Raw genomic sequence first — 16,081 nt, 5'->3', positions numbered from 1 at the left:
GTACTCCACCCTTAAAAGTGTAATTAGCAAGCATGGTGGAAATTTTAGCTTCCAGTATCTTTCTTTTATTAGTAACAATTTCTTTCATGTACTTAGTGTAAGGATTCATTTTGAGCATATCAGTTAATCGCATACGCAAAAAGATAGGTCTAATCATTTCAACAAAGCGCTCAAAATCCTCATCATCCTTTTTCTTGGATGGTTTGGCAGGAAAAGGCATGGGTTTTTGAACCCATGGTTCTCTTTCTTTACCATGTTTCCTAGCAACAAAGTCTCTCTTATCATAATGTTGATTCTTTGATTGTGGGTTATCAAGATCAAAACAGGTTCAATTTCTATATCATTATCATTGCTAGGTTGAGCATCATCATGAACATTATCATTAACATATCACTAGTTTCAGGTTCATTACCAGATTGTGTTTCAGCATCAGAAATAGAAATATCATTTGGATTCTCAGGTGTTTCAGCAATAGGTTCACTAGAAGCATGCAAAGTCCTATCATTTTTCTTTTTCTTCCTTTTAGAAGGACTAGGTGCATCTATATTATTTCTCTGAGAATCTTGCTCAATTCTCTTAGGGTGGCCTTCAGGATACACAAAGGTTCCTGAGTCATTTTACCAGTTCTAGTAACCACTCTAACAGCATAGTCCTTATTCTTACTATTCAATTCATTGAGCAAATCATTTTGAGCTTTAAGTACTTGTTCTACTTGAGTGGTAACCATAGGAGCATTGCTTACTAATAAGTTTAAGTTCACCTTTGACATTATCCATATAATCACCCAAGTGTTCAAGCATATCAGCACTAAGTTTTAATTCTCTACCAAAATCAGCATTGAAGCCTTCTTGCTTAACCATAAATTTATCAAACTCATCTAAGCATGGGCTAGCAAAGGTGAATGGGATTTCAGCTTTATCATATCTATAGAGAGAATTTACCTTTACTACCTGTGTCGGGTTATAAAGACCATGTGTTTCTTCAATAGGCGGTAAATTAAGACCATGTATTCCTTCAATTGGAGGTAAATTCTTAACATCTTCAGGTTTAATACCCTTTTCTTTCATGGATTTCTTTGCCTCTTGCATATCTTCAGGACTGAGAAATAGAACACCCCTTTTCTTCGGAGTTGGTTTAGGAATAGGCTCTGGAGCTGGTTCAGGAAGTGTCCAATTATTTTCATTTGTCAACATATTATTCAATAGAATTTCAGCTTCATCCGGTGTTCTTTCCCTGAAAACAGAACCAGCACAACTATCCAGGTAATCTCTGGAAGCATCGGTTAGTCCATTATAAAAGATATCAAGTATTTCATTTTTCTTAAGAGGATGATCAAGCAAGGCATTAAGTAATTGGAGAAGCCTCCCCCAAGCTTGTGGAAGACTCTCTTCTTCAATTTGCACAAAATTATATATATCCCTTAAGGCAGCTTGTTTTTTATGAGCAGGGAAATATTTAGCAGAGAAGTAATAAATCATATCCCGGGGACTACGCACACAACTAGGATCAAGAGAACTAAACCATATCTTAGCATCACCCTTTAATGAGAACGAAAATATTTTACGAATATAAAAGTAGCAAGTTCTCTCATCATTAGTGAACAGGGTGGCTATATCATTTAATTTAGTAAGATGTGCCACAACAGTTTTAGATTCATAGCCATAAAAAGGATTAGATTCAATCAAAGTAATTATATCAGGATCAATAGAGAAATAATCCTTATCAGTAACAAAGATAGGTGAAGTAGCATAAGCAGGATCATATTTCATTCTAGTATTCAGAGTTTTTTGTTTAAGCTTAGCTAATAATTTCTTAAGATCACATCTATCATTGCAAGCAAGGAAGTCTCTTTTAGTTTCTTCATCCATAACATAGCCCTCAGGCACAACAGGTGATGGAGTCCTGGATTAGGGGGTATCCGGACAGCCGGATTATATTCTTTGGCCGGACTGTTGGACTATGAAGATACAAGATTGAAGACTTCGTCCCGTGCCCGGATGGGACTCTCCTTGGCATGGAAAGCAAGCTTGGCAATACGGATATTTAGATCTCCTTCCTTGTAACCGACTCTGTGTAACCCTAGCCCCCTCCGGTGTCTACATAAACCGGAGGGTTTAGTCCGTAGGACGAACAACATACAATCATACCATAGGCTAGCTTCTAGGGTTTAGCCTCTTCGATCTCGTGGTAGATCAACTCTTGTACTACTCATATTATCAAGAACAATCAAGCAGGACATAGGGTATTACCTCCATCAAGAGGCCCCAAACCTGGGTAAAACATCGTGTCCCCTGCCTCCTGTTACCATCCGCCTAGACGCACAGTTCGGGACCCCCTACCCAAGATACGCCGGTTTTGACACCGACATTGGTGCTTTCATTGAGAGTTCCTCTGTGTCGTCATTGTTAGGCTTGATGGCTCCTTTGATCATCAATAGCGACGCAGTCCACGGTGAGACTTTTCTCCCCGGACAGATCTTTGTATTCGACGACTTCGCACTGCGGGCCAACTCGCTTGGCCATTTGGAGCAGATCGAGAGTTACGCCCCTGGCCACCAGGTCAGGTTTGGAAGCTTAAACTACACGGTTGACATCCGTGGAGACTTGATCTTCGATGGATTCGATCCCCTGTCGAGTGTGTCACACGGTCATGATGAGCATGATTTAGCTCTACCATCAGACAATGTTTAGGAGACCGCACCGGCAACCGCTCCGACCCTTAATTCGGAGCCAATTGCGCCATCCATGGACGAGTGGATAGACCCCACCATGGAGGCCATATCCTCAGCGGCGAACGAGCTGAGTATCGACCTTACCCTTCACGGGAGCCGTGACGCCGAACTGCCGGATTCTTCCCCGGCCACGGACTCCGAACCGCCTGCGCCCGTGCCTATCGAATCCGACTGGGCGCCGATCATGGAGTTCACCTCCGCGGATATCTTTCAGTACTCGCCCTTCGGCGACATACTGAACTCATTAAGGTCTCTCTCCTTGTTAGGAGAGTCCTGGCCAAACTATGTCCGACAGCATTGGGATGCGGATGACGAAGAAATTCGCCGCCCACCCACCACCCACTTAGTAGCCACTGTCGACGATTTGACCGACACGCTCGACTTTGACTCCAAAGACATCGACGGTATGGAAGACGATGCGGGAGACGAACAGGAACCACTGCCCACAGGGCACTGGACAGCCACCTAATCAAATGATATATACATGGTGGACACACCCAAAGAAGGCAATGGCGACGGGACAGCGGAGGATGACCCCTCCATGAAGCAACCCAAGCGCCGACGTCAGCGGCGCCGCTCTAAGTCTCGCCAAAGCAAAAGCGCTGATACCAGCACAGGAGATAATAGCACTCCGGACAGTGCCGAAGATGACAACAATCCCCTCCAGCAAGATTTAGAGCAGGAGGATGGAGAAGCCAGCCCTCCCGAGAGAGCGGCAGATGGAGAGGCGGAGGATGATAATTACATGCCTCCCTCCGAAGATGAGGCAAGCCTCGACGATGACGAATTTGTCGTGCCTGAGGATCTTGTCGAGCAAGAGCGCTTCAAGCACTGGCTTATAGCCACGGCAAATAGCCTTAAGAAAAAGCAACAGCAGCTTCAAGCTGATCAAGATTTGCTAGCTGACAGATGGACTGAAGTCCTTGCGGCCGAGGAATATGAACTCGAACGCCCCTCCAAGAGTTACCCAAAGCGCAGGTTGCTACCCCGACTGGAGGAGGAAGCATTAAAACCTACATCTCCAGCATATGACGTGGCTGATCGACCACCTCGTGCCTGTGATAGAGAGGCATTTCAGCCAAAAGCTCAGCCCGCACCCCGAAGCCACTCAAATAAAAATGTCAAGGCACGGGGAAACACGCTAGACCTGCGAGACGTATTGGAGGACAAAGCAAAACACGCAAGATCGATCTACGGATCACGAGGGTGCGCCACTATGCGAGACGATAACCGTCACGCCGGATACAGTAGAAGTAAATCCGGCCGGGCCGAACACAGCGGACAAGACTCATTTGAGCTGCGTCGCGACATAGCCCAGTATAGAGGCGCCGCACACCCCCTATGCTTCACAGATGAAGTAATGGATCACCAAATCCCAGAGGGTTTCAAACCCGTAAATATCGAATCATACAACGGCACAACAGATCCTGTGGTATGGATCGAGGACTTCCTCCTGCACATCCACATGGCCCGCGGTGACGATCTACACGCCATCAAATACCTCCCACTTAAACTCAAAGGACCAGCTCGGAATTGGCTCAACAGCCTGCCAGCAGAATCCATTGGCTGTTGGGAAGATCTGGAAGACGCATTCCTCGACAACTTCCAGGGCACTTATGTGCGACCACCAGATGCCGATGACTTGAGCCACATAATTCAGCAACCAAAGGAATCGACCAGGCAATTCTGGACACGGTTCCTGACAAAGAAAAATCAAATCGTCGACTGTCCAGATGCAGAGGCCCCAGCAGCTTTTAAGCACAACATCTGCAACGAGTGGCTCGCCCGGCACCTTGGCCAGGAAAAGCTGAAATATATGGCAGCCCTCACGACATTCATGACCCGCTTTTGCGCGGGAGAGGACAGCTAGCTGGCTCGCAGCAATAACATATCAAAGAACCATGGTACTTTAGATACCAAGGATAGCAATGGCAGGTCACGTCACAACAAACATAAGCGCCGCGTCAACAGCGACAATACCGAGGATATGGCAGTCAATGCCGGATTCAGAGGCTCTAAACCCGGTCAGCGGAAAAATCCATTCAAAATAAGCACTCCGGGCCCGTCTAGTTTGGATCGTATACTCGATCACCCGTGTCAAATACACGGCACCCCCGACAAGCCAGCCAACCACACTAACAGGGAATGTTGGGTGTTCAAGCAGGCCGGCAAGTTAAATGCTGAAAACAAAGATAAGGGGCCACATAGCGATGACGAGGAAGAGCCCCAGCCGCCAAACACCGGAGGACAGAAGAGGTTCCCCCCACAAGTGCGGACGGTGAACATGATATACGCAACCCACATCCCCAAGAGGGAGCAGAAGCGTGCGTTAAGGGACGTATATGCGTTGGAGCCAGTCGCCCCAAAGTTCAACCCATGGTCCTCCTGTCCGATCACCTTCGATCACAGGGACCATCCCACTAGTATCCGTCATGGCGGATTCGCCGCACTGGTCCTAGACCCAATCATCGATGGATTTCACCTCACTCGAGTCCTTATGGACGGCGGCAGCAGCCTGAACCTGCTTTATCAGGACACAGTGCGCAAAATGGGTATAGACCCCTCAAGGATCAAACCCACAAAAACGACCTTCAAAGGCGTCATACTAGGTGTAGAGGCCCATTGCACAGACTCAGTCACACTGGAAGTGGTCTTCGGATCCCCGGATAACTTCTGAAGCGAGGAGTTAATCTTCGATATAGTCCCATTCCGCAGTGGCTATCATGCACTGCTCGGGCGAACCGCATTTGCGAGATTCAATGTGGTACCGCATTATGCATACCTCAAGCTCAAGATGCCAGGACCTCGGGGGTCATCATAGTCAATGGAAACACAGAGCACTCTCTCCGCACGGAGGAGCACAATGCGACCCTCGCAGCAAAAGCACAAAGCAGCCTCTTCAGGCAATCCACCAGTTCGGTGATTAAACGCCCGGACACCGTCAAGCGCGCCCGGAGTAATCTGCAACAAGACCGCCTGGCACACTTAAGCTCGCATAGCAATGCGGCCCCCACCACAGTCCCCGCCAAACGGCGAAATCCGTGCCACGTGTACATAATTACGCATTGAAAATACCATGGGCATAGATGGGGGGCACGACTACGGCATGCCCCAAAACGCGGCTCAACCGCACTAGGGGCTTCCCGCCTTATTATTTTTTCTCTCTTTCAGGACTTTACTCCCTGGAAACCCCGTCCGGCAGTACGATTGCCGGACACACGATACACCAACCAAGGAGGCACAAAGCCACGTCGCATCATGGAATTCCCAGGTGGTCTCTGATAATGAGTGAAATACCTACTTTAAATACCATTCCTCAGCTTGCCCTTGGAGGGGACATGTCAATTAGTCATACTTTTTGCTTATCACACTACTTGTATCATTCTGCTTCGACGCACCTTTTTGAGTAAACAATGCATAGCACTTGACTATTACCGTATTCTCTATTCTTTTTTATATATGTTCATTCATGACATTCAGCACCCGTACACTCTGGTATGGCCAATATGCCAGGGACTTAAGCATACCCCATAATACGGCGTGAGAAGTCTGAACACTTTCGACAGTGCAGCACCCCGAACTTATAGCATTATATGCATCAACTCTGAATCATGTCTTGTATCAATAGTTGGGTTTGCCCGGCTCCCATGTTTTGGTACGTTACGTTCCGCTATATCGGCTAAGGTAGCACTGGGAGAACTACTGCTATTGTGCCCCGGTTCATCTGGGCAAGCACCTCAGTAGAGAAAGCTAAAACTGAGTGTCATGATAAGGCGAGAGCTGGTCGCTGTTCGAGAGGTCTCGAGTCCCTAAAGACTTATGCCACTTAGAGCGAGGAGTCGGCTCTGTCCGGCTTAAGGCGTGTATAGCGCCCCGAATTCGGCCTTCCGAATACTAGGGGCTTCGCCAAAATTTAAAATTGTAGACTTCTATGGCTAAGTGAGAGTGATAAACATTATAGTCTGATTACCTTGTTCGTTGCGCTGAGCACCTCCCTCGAAGGACCCAACAATGGGGAAAAGAGTGCTCAGATTTATCCCGAACACCCCAGCACTCGTGGCATGGGGGCAGAAGCCGACGACTGGCCATCTCTCAGATTTGATAAACAGCCGCACAAAAGGTAATATTTTAAATTCAAACAAGCGTTGCATAGCGCACATGAACAAGTTTTCATAATACAGGATCACACGAGCAAGTTCATTCAAAAATTACATCCTTTGCACACTCGTCCGCCACAAGATGGGCACCCTTCAGGACACCCTCATAATACATTTCAGGGTGGCGATGCTCCTTGCCCTGCGGCGGCCCCTCCTTCACCAGCTTCTCGGCGTCCATCTTGGCCAAGTGCACCTTCGCACGGGCAAAAGCCCGGCGTGCACCTTCGATGCAAATGGACCGCTTTATGACTTCCGGCCGTGGGCAGGCATCCACAAGCCGCCTCACCAGGCCGAAGTAGCTGTTGGGAAGGGAGTCGCCAGGCTACATCCGGACTATAAGGCCCCTCATGGCCTGTTCGGCCGCCTTGTGCAGCTCGACCAGTTGCTTCAGCTGGTCGCTCAGAGGCATCGGGTGTTCGGTCCCAGTATACTGAGACCAGAACAACTTCTCCGTCGGGCTTCCCTCCTCGGCCTGGTAGTACTTTGCGGCATCTGACACGCTACGGGGCAAATCTGCGAATGCTCCTGGAGAGCTCCGGACTCGGGTAAGTAAGAAGTAATTTGCTTTCACATGCTTGCTTTGCATAATGAATGCCTTACCCGCCGCTATCTTCCTCATCACCTCAATTTCCTGGAGGGCCTTTTGGGCTTCAGCCTTGGCATGCTTTGTGCTCTTGAGGGCCGCAGCAAGCTCGGACTCTCGCATCTTCGAGTCAAGCTCCAAAGTCTCGTGTTTCTTCACGAGAGCCTGGAGCTCTTGCTGCACCTCGCCCACCCATGCCTCTTGTTTCTCCCGCTCGGTGCGCTCCTTGGCCGCTTTGTTTTCGTCCTCGGACAGTGCTTGCTTCAGGGTCGCCACTTCGGTTGTGGCCCCTAGCACATCCATGATGATCCTGTAATTTTGCAACCACATCTTATATATATATATATACAAGGTATTACTTACCTTTGTTCTCCTCGATCTGCCTCTTGGCAAGGCCGAGCTCCTTCTCGGACCGCTCGAGGTTCTGCTTCAGTGCGGTGACTTCCGCAGTTAGTGCGGCAGAGGTCAGCAGCGAAGCCTGCATACGCATACAGACATACTTGTATTAGACTCCTACAAATATTATTCGATCCTCTATTCGGCTTTTCTTTGTGAACACCAAACAGAGCATCAGGGGCTACTGTCTATGCGGTAATATTTTCCAATGTTTTAAATACTTACCTCAAAGCCTGTTAGAAGGCTGGCACAGGCTTCAGTCAGTCCGCTCTTGGCGGACTGAACCTTCTTGATCACCACACTCATAATAGTGTGGTGCTCTTCGTTGATGGAAGCACCGTGAAGCGCTCCCAGCAGGTTGTCCGGTGCCTCTAGATGGACAGAGGTCACCGGCACGGGCGGCTTGCCCCTCTTGGAAGGGGGGGCTGCCTGCCGGAGTCCGGAACCATTGGAGGTTCCGGCACGGCGTTCGGCTGAGGGCCGAACTTGGTGCCCTTGGGAGTCTTGCTCCCTTCGCGCCTGGAGTCCGGAAGGTCGCCTTGAAGCGCCTCCGGGACTATCCCCCCCGGCTTGGTGCCCCTTGAGACAATACCTCGACATTGTCCGTAGGGCAAGGAGAGGAGGTGGTTGGAAGTGTATCACTATTCATATCCGACGAGTCCAAGGAACCGTCCGACGAGGACACGTCGATACGGGCTCGGGGCGGACTGCATAATCATATTCGACGTTAGGAGAAGCAGTGCAACAAAAGTATGCTATGAGTTACTCTGGTATCCGAATACTTACGACTTTGCCAGAGGCTTGGCCCTGAGTAGCCACTCGTCTTCTGTAACGCCCTCGATGCGGCTATATCTCCCACGTGTCGAAGCACGACTTAGAGGCATAACCGCATTGAAAGCAATGTCGCAAGTGAGGTAATCTTCACACAACCCATGTAATACAATAGGGGAAAAAGATACATAGTTGGCTTACAATTGCCACTTCACACAATACATGAATAAAGCATTACAACATCCAAATACAATCAAGGTTCGACTACGGAACCAAAATAAAAGAAGACTACCCCAAATGCTACACAGATCCCCGATCGACCCCAACTGGGCTCCACTACTGATCGACTAGAACGAAAACAACACAAAGGACAAGATCTTCAACGAGCTACTCCTTGAGCTCGGTTGCGTCATCTACATGGACTCATCGGCACCTGCAAGCTGGTTTTGGAAGTATCTGTGAGTCACGGGGACTCAGCAATCTCGCACACTCGCGATCAAGACTATTTAAGCTTATGGGTAAGGTAAAAGGTATGAGGTGGAGATGCAGCAAGCGACTAGCATATATGGTGGCTAACATATGCAAATGAGAGCGAGAAGAGAAGGCAAAAGCACGGTCGAACAACTATGATCAAGAAGTGATCCTAGAACAACCTACGTCAAGCATTACTCCAACACCGTGTTCACTTCCCAGACTCCGCCGAGAAGAGACCATCACGGTTACGCACGCGGTTGATGTATTTTAATTAAAGTCAACTTCAGGTTTTCTACAACCGGACGTTAACAAATTCCCATCTGCCCATAACCGTGGGCACGGCTTTCGAAAGTTCAAATCCCTGCAGGGGAGTCCCAACTTAGCCCATGACAAGCTCTCACGGTCAATGAAGTATATACCTTCTCCTGAGACATTCCGATCAGACTCGGCATCCCGGTTCTACAAGACAACTTCGAGAGTGGTAAAACAAGTCCAGCAACACCACCCAAATGTGCCAACAAATCCTGATGGGAGCTGCACATATGTCGTTCTCAGGGCACACCGGATTGTCCAAGGTACGGGTAGGCCAGCCCAGAGTTGCCCCTGGTGGCCACCGGCAGCTGACAGGTTGGACCAACACTCAGAGGAGCACTGGCCCGGGGGGGTAAAATAATGATGACCCTCAGGAGCGCGACTCCCAAGGGAAAAGAAAAGGCTAGGTGGCGAATGATAAAACCAAAGTTGGGCATTGTTGGAAGAGTTTTATTCAAGGCGAACTATCAAGGGGTTCCCATTATAGCCCAACCGCGTAAGGAACGCAAAATCCGGGAACATAACACCGATATGATGGAAACTAGGGCGGCAAGAGTGGAACAAAACACCAGGCATAAGGCCGAGCCTTCCACCCTTTACCAAGTATATAGATGCATTAATTAAATAAGATATATTGTGATATCCCAACAAGTAAACATGTTCCAACAAGGAACAACATCTCCATGTTCCAACAAGGAACATACTTCAATCTTCACCTGCAACTAACAACGCTATAAGAGGGGCTGAGCGAAGCGGTAACATAGCCAAACAACGGTTTGCTAGGACAAGGTGGGTTAGAGGCTTGGTTCAACAATATGGGAGGCATGATAAGCAAGTGGTAGGTATCGCAGCATAGGCATAGCAAAAGAGTGAGCAACTAGCAAGCAAAGATAGAAGTGATTTCGAGGGTATGGTCATCTTGCCTGAAATCCCGCAAGGAAGAAGAACGAGTCCATGAAGAAGACAAACAGACGTAGTCGAACGGATCCTCCCAAACGCGACGTTATCGGAATTAACCCGAAGAAGCAACACCGGAAAGAAGCAAACAACATAGTAAACAACCACCACATAAGCATGACATGATGCACAACCAAATATGATGCATGTCCGGATTAATGAGGCATGGCATGGCAAAGTGCACAAGCAATCCTACAAATTAAGTGGAGCTCAATATGCAACTCCGTTGCATATTGACGGAACACCACATCAATTATTTAGTTCACTCTCGGTTAGGTACTTAACAATATTAAATGTTGGTTAACATGGCAAGAGGTGAATCATAATAAAACTATACCATTTAAACAATTTAAATGGGGCCGGATATAACAAACAACAAATCCGGTAAATCCCCATGTGCATTTAGTAATTAATGCAAACAACAGTTTTAAACATTTTAATTGTTGTTATCATGATGCGGATGACATGTGCAATTTTTATGCAATATTTTATGAAAAAAGTTGATAAGATCATTTTATGAAGCATTTGTCACCGTGGTAGAAAGAAAGGGGTGCCACGACGACGAAACGGAAATGGTGCCATGGCAACATTCCGGTTCCGGTAACTCGATTGAGATGCCGGTGAAAAGAAAGTGTGACGGGAGCGAGTCACGCAAGGATGGTGGGGTGATCCCGGATACCAGGTTCCCATGGGTCGACGGTATGGCAAACGAGGGGAGACGTGTAATGACAACTCGGGCACGGTGCAAACGCGGACATCACATACAACATGCATTTGTCCACGGTGGTTGGTCCGGCAGTTATACCTTCCAAGGGTGCATTTCGAGGCGGTGCAAAGTAGAGGAAGTAGACGTTCTCGCGACGGTAGAGGAAGTAGTGGTACACGTCTCGGAGAAGGACTTGACGCATTCGATGTTTCCGAGGGCGGCGGTAGGGGAACTTGGCGTTAGTGCTACATGGGTCTTCGGTGACGGTCGATGTACATGGCAAACGTAGAGGTACTATGCTTCGGTCGTCGTGGTACTTGGCGATAGTAGTGGTACAAGGGTTGTAGCTGGCCTTGTCGGTTCATCGTGTAGTTGTAAACGTTCCGTAGATGTTCATGTCGTCGAAACCGTTCGGATCTTGGAATGATGGTGGTCGTTCACTTGACGGTCTCAGACGGATTCGAAAGGGTACTTGGCGGTCTGTCGTGGTACTTGGCGATGTTCCCTGTTCAATGGTCGTTGGACTTGGCGTCCCAGCCCGTAGTCGTTCGGGCATCATGGAAGAGCTTGACGCTCACGGGGTCTCGATCTCGACAAGAGAAGGCAGCGGGGCAACGTCCTTGACAGATGCAGCTTGTGCAGGGGAACCATGGCGAGGCCGAAGGTGGGGTCTCGAGCAGGAGGTGTCCACACCTGGAGCAGAGGAGGTGGTCGACGTCGTGCACGAGGCGAGGTTGATGACGGTCGTAGGTTGAGGGTGCTGCAGGCGGGAGCGGCTGAAGATGGTGGTGGAGCCACATAGCTCGACGGAAGCAGGGGCGGCGGAGCTCGCACATCGGGCGGTGACACTGGATGAGGAGGAGGCTTGGCAGCCGTTCTGAAGCAGGGAAGTAGAGGGGGCGACGGGCGTCGGGCCATGGGCGGCAGCAGAGGCAGGGTAGAGCAGAGGGGATGACGGGCGTCGGCGAGATGGTGCAGCAGCTGGTGCTGGCAGCAAGGTCGAGGTAGGTTGGTAGCGCCGAGGAGAAGCAGGAGGAAGGCCATGGCAAAGGAAGAGCGGCGTAGGGGTTTGGAGGAGGACGAGCGAGGGGATTGACGTGCAGAGGATGCAGCGGTGCGGAGAGAGCGAAGGGAGAGAGGGGATCGAGCAGGGAGAAAAAGGTCACGGGCGAGAGGAGGGGTCGAGCGCGGTGCCTCTCCTGGCGGCGCGAGGGAGGGATCGAGAGGGAGAGGTGCGCGAGGGATCGGGATCAGGAAGGCTAGGGTTAGAAAGGAGGCTGGGCCTTAGAGGAAAATGGGTCTAGGGTTAGTAGGCGCTGGCTGAGCTAATGGGCCGACCGGGTGGCCGAGGCCCAGGTAGCTGCTGCTGCTTTTCTATTTCTTCAGACAGAAAAACAAAAAAGGAAAGAGCAGGAAAAAAAGGAGAGGAGCTAGAGAAATATAAAAATATACTCGTGATCCTGAAAATGTGCTCTATTTAACAAAATTGGTTTGGAGATTTTTAAAGGAAGTAAAATAATTCAAGTTTGAATTAAATTCAAACTTGAACCATTTTAAACCCTAACCAAAAAAATTTCAATAGAGATGAAATTTGATAGAGAGGTTAGGTGCATGGTGTTAGAATATTGAGGCAAAGATGAACATTAAAAGAGAAGGGAACGTGACACTTGCCAAAAGAAGGAAGTAGAGGGAAGGAGAAGGTGATGAAGCAAGATTCATGCATGGAACATGCAGCAACTTAATATGTATGAAAAACACATAATGCACATGATGACATGATGACTTGCAACATGATGCAATGATGAATGCAAAGAACCAAACAAATCACACGACGAAACCCGGAAACCCTAGAAGGCATCTGAAGCTCCGGTCTTGGGTCGTTACATCTTCGCCGTCGGCAGCGGTGGTGGAACAGTCCGGAAGGAGAGTCCTTCCCTTCTTGGACCCTTCGGCCTCCCCTGTTGGGGCAGCCTTCCTTTTCTTGTCTCCCCCGGCTGGAGGGGGAGAATCTTCATCTTCCTCCTCCTCGTTTTCACGGGAGGAGTGCGTCTCGGAGTTATCGGACGATCTGTCCGATACCACCTGGCGTTGGGAACTCTTTCGGGTTCCCGTGGCCTTCTTCTTGGTCTTCTCCGGCACCTCATAAGGAGCCGGAGTCTGCATCTACGTCAGGAGAGCATCTGCAGGGTCTTCGGGCAGAGGGGCCGGACAGTTAATCTGCTCCGATGTCTCCACCCAGTCCTGTCAAAGGCATGGGAGCTCAGACCCCGCACATGGTTAAGCTATGGGAAATAAATACCCTACCAGATGTACAGAACCCGGATTCGCAGGGCGCTTCGCGCTCAGCCCGCGGTCCTCGGTAAGAGTAGGGGGGACCTCGGCGCCCTTGAACAGCACCTTCTAGACGTCCTTATGCATCGTGTCGAAGAGCTTGCGTAGAGTCTGGTGTTGGGCCGGGTCGAACTCCCATAAGTTGAAAGCCCGTTGTTGACACGGGAGGCTCCGGCGGAAGAGCATGACCTGGACTATGTTGACAAGCTTAAGTTTCTTGCTTATCATGTTCCGGATACATTTCTGAAGTCCGTCCAGCTCCACCGATGAGCCCCAGGATAGGCCCTTCTCCTTCCAGGAAGTGAGCCGCATGGGGATTCCGGATCGAAACTCGGGGGCCGCCACCCAGTTGGTGTCGCGCGGCTCGGAGATGTAGAACCACCCCGATTGCCACCCCTTTATGGTCTCCACGAAGGAGCCCTCGAGCCATGTAACGTTGGGCATTTTGCCCACCATGGCTCCGCCGCATTCCGCTTGTTGGCCGCCTACTACCTTCGGCTTGATATTGAAGGTCTTCAGCCACAGGCCGAAGTGGGGCCGGATGCGGAGGAAAGCCTCGCACACGACGATGAACGCCAAGATGTTGAGGATGAAATTCCAGCCCATAATAAAACATAAGGCCGTGGATGAATGGATGGAGGGGAAACCCCAGTCCGCGGACGAAGTGGGGGAGGAAAATCACCCTTTCGTAAGGTTCCGGGGTAGGGACAATCTGCCCCGCGAATGGCAGCCTATGCGCGATATCCGCGGCTAAGTATCCGGCCCCACGTAGTTTCTTGATGTGTCCCTTCTTGACGGAGGAGACCATCCACTTGCCTCCCGCTCCGGACATGTTTGGAGAGAGTTGAGGAGAAGGATGTGGACTTGGGCGTTGGAGCTCGAGTGCGCGAGAATGGATGAGCAAGGAGGAAGAAGGCGTGGGTAGAAAAAGGTTAAACCTTATCCCTTTATAAGGGCGGACGAAACTATGCGCCCCCACCAGCCTGGTAAAACTCGCTTATCCCCCAAGCGCCGTAATTGATGGCGCGGTTGGGTTACCCACGTCCGTATTGATGAGAATACCGTAATAAGGGGACACGATCTCTGCTTCGACAAGACGTGCCAAGGAAACCACCTCGCGAAACACGTTGAGATAGGTTATGAAAAACGATTCGAATAAAGACCTGGCTGTGGTGTGATGTCACGCTACGGGGTACGTCAGCAGATTAGATTTGTGGAAATATCATTCTCTCTATGGTGGTATGTGGAACTTGTTTTGCAGAGCCGGAGACGATCCTCGTGTTCAAAATCTTATGAAGTATTCGGAGGAGGAACCCGCCTTGCAATGTCGAAGACAATCTGCGTGCCGGACTCATCGTCATTGAAGCCTGGTTCAGGGGCTACTGAGGGAGTCCTGGATTAGGGGGTATCCGGACAGCCGGATTATATCCTTTAGCCGGGCTGTTGGACTATGAAGATACAAGATTGAAGACTTCGTCCCGTGTCCGGATGGGACTCTCCTTGGCGTGGAAGGCAAGCTTGGCAATACGGATATGTAGATCTCCTTCCTTGTAACCGACTCTGTGTAACCCTAGCCCCCTCCGATGTCTATATAAACTGGAGGGTTTAGTCCGTAGGACGAACAACATACAATCATACCATAGGCTAGCTTCTAGGGTTTAGCCTCTTCGATCTCGTGGTAGATCAACTCTTGTACTACTCATATTATCAAGAACAATCAAGCAGGACGTAGGGTATTACCTCCATCAAGAGGGCCCAAACCTGGGTAAAACATCGTGTCCCCTGCCTCCTGTTACCATCCGCCTAGACGCACAGTTCGGGACCCCCTACCCGAGATCTGCCAGTTTTGACACCGACAACAGGTAATTCATATTTATTAGGAGAGCCTTCATAATCACTTTCATCAGTATTATCAGTTTCAATAATTTCATTCTCTCTAGCCCTAGCGAGTTGTTCATCAAGAAATTCACCGAGTGGTATAGTAGTATCAGGCATAGAAGTAGTTTCATCATAAGTATCATGCATAGCAGAAGTGGCATCATCAATAATATGCGACATATCAGAATTAATAGCAGAAGCAGGTTTAGGTGTCGCAAGCTTACTCAAAACAGAATGTGAATCAAGTGCAGAGCTAGATGGCAGTTCCTTACCTCCCCTCGTAGTTGAGGGATAAATCTTGGTTCTTGGATCTTTCAAGTTCTTCATAATGATAAGCAGATATAAATCCCAAGTGACTCAAAGAACAGAGCTATGCTCCCCGGCAACGGCGCCAGAAAATAGTCTTGATAACCCACAAGTATAGGGGATCGCAACAGTTTTTGAGGGTAGAGTATTCAACCCAAATTTATTGATTCGACACAAGGGGAGCCAAAGAATATTCTCAAGTATTAGCAGCTGAGTTGTCAATTCAACCACACCTAGAAACTTAATATCTACAGCAAGGTATTTAGTAGCAAAGTAATATGATAGTAGTAGTAATGGTAGCAAAAGATAACGGTAGCAAAAGTAATGTTTTTGGTATTTTGTAGTGATTGTAACAACAGCAACGGAAAAGTAAATGAGCGAAGAACAATATATGGAAAGCTCGTAGGCAATGGATCGGTGATAGAGAATTATGCCGGATGTGGTTCATCATGTAACAGTCATAACCTAGGGTGACATAG

This window comes from Triticum dicoccoides, chromosome 4A (assembly GCF_002162155.2).
Source record: "Triticum dicoccoides isolate Atlit2015 ecotype Zavitan chromosome 4A, WEW_v2.0, whole genome shotgun sequence".
Lineage (NCBI taxonomy): Eukaryota > Viridiplantae > Streptophyta > Magnoliopsida > Poales > Poaceae > Triticum > Triticum dicoccoides.
This window is presented reverse-complemented; position numbering follows the sequence as displayed.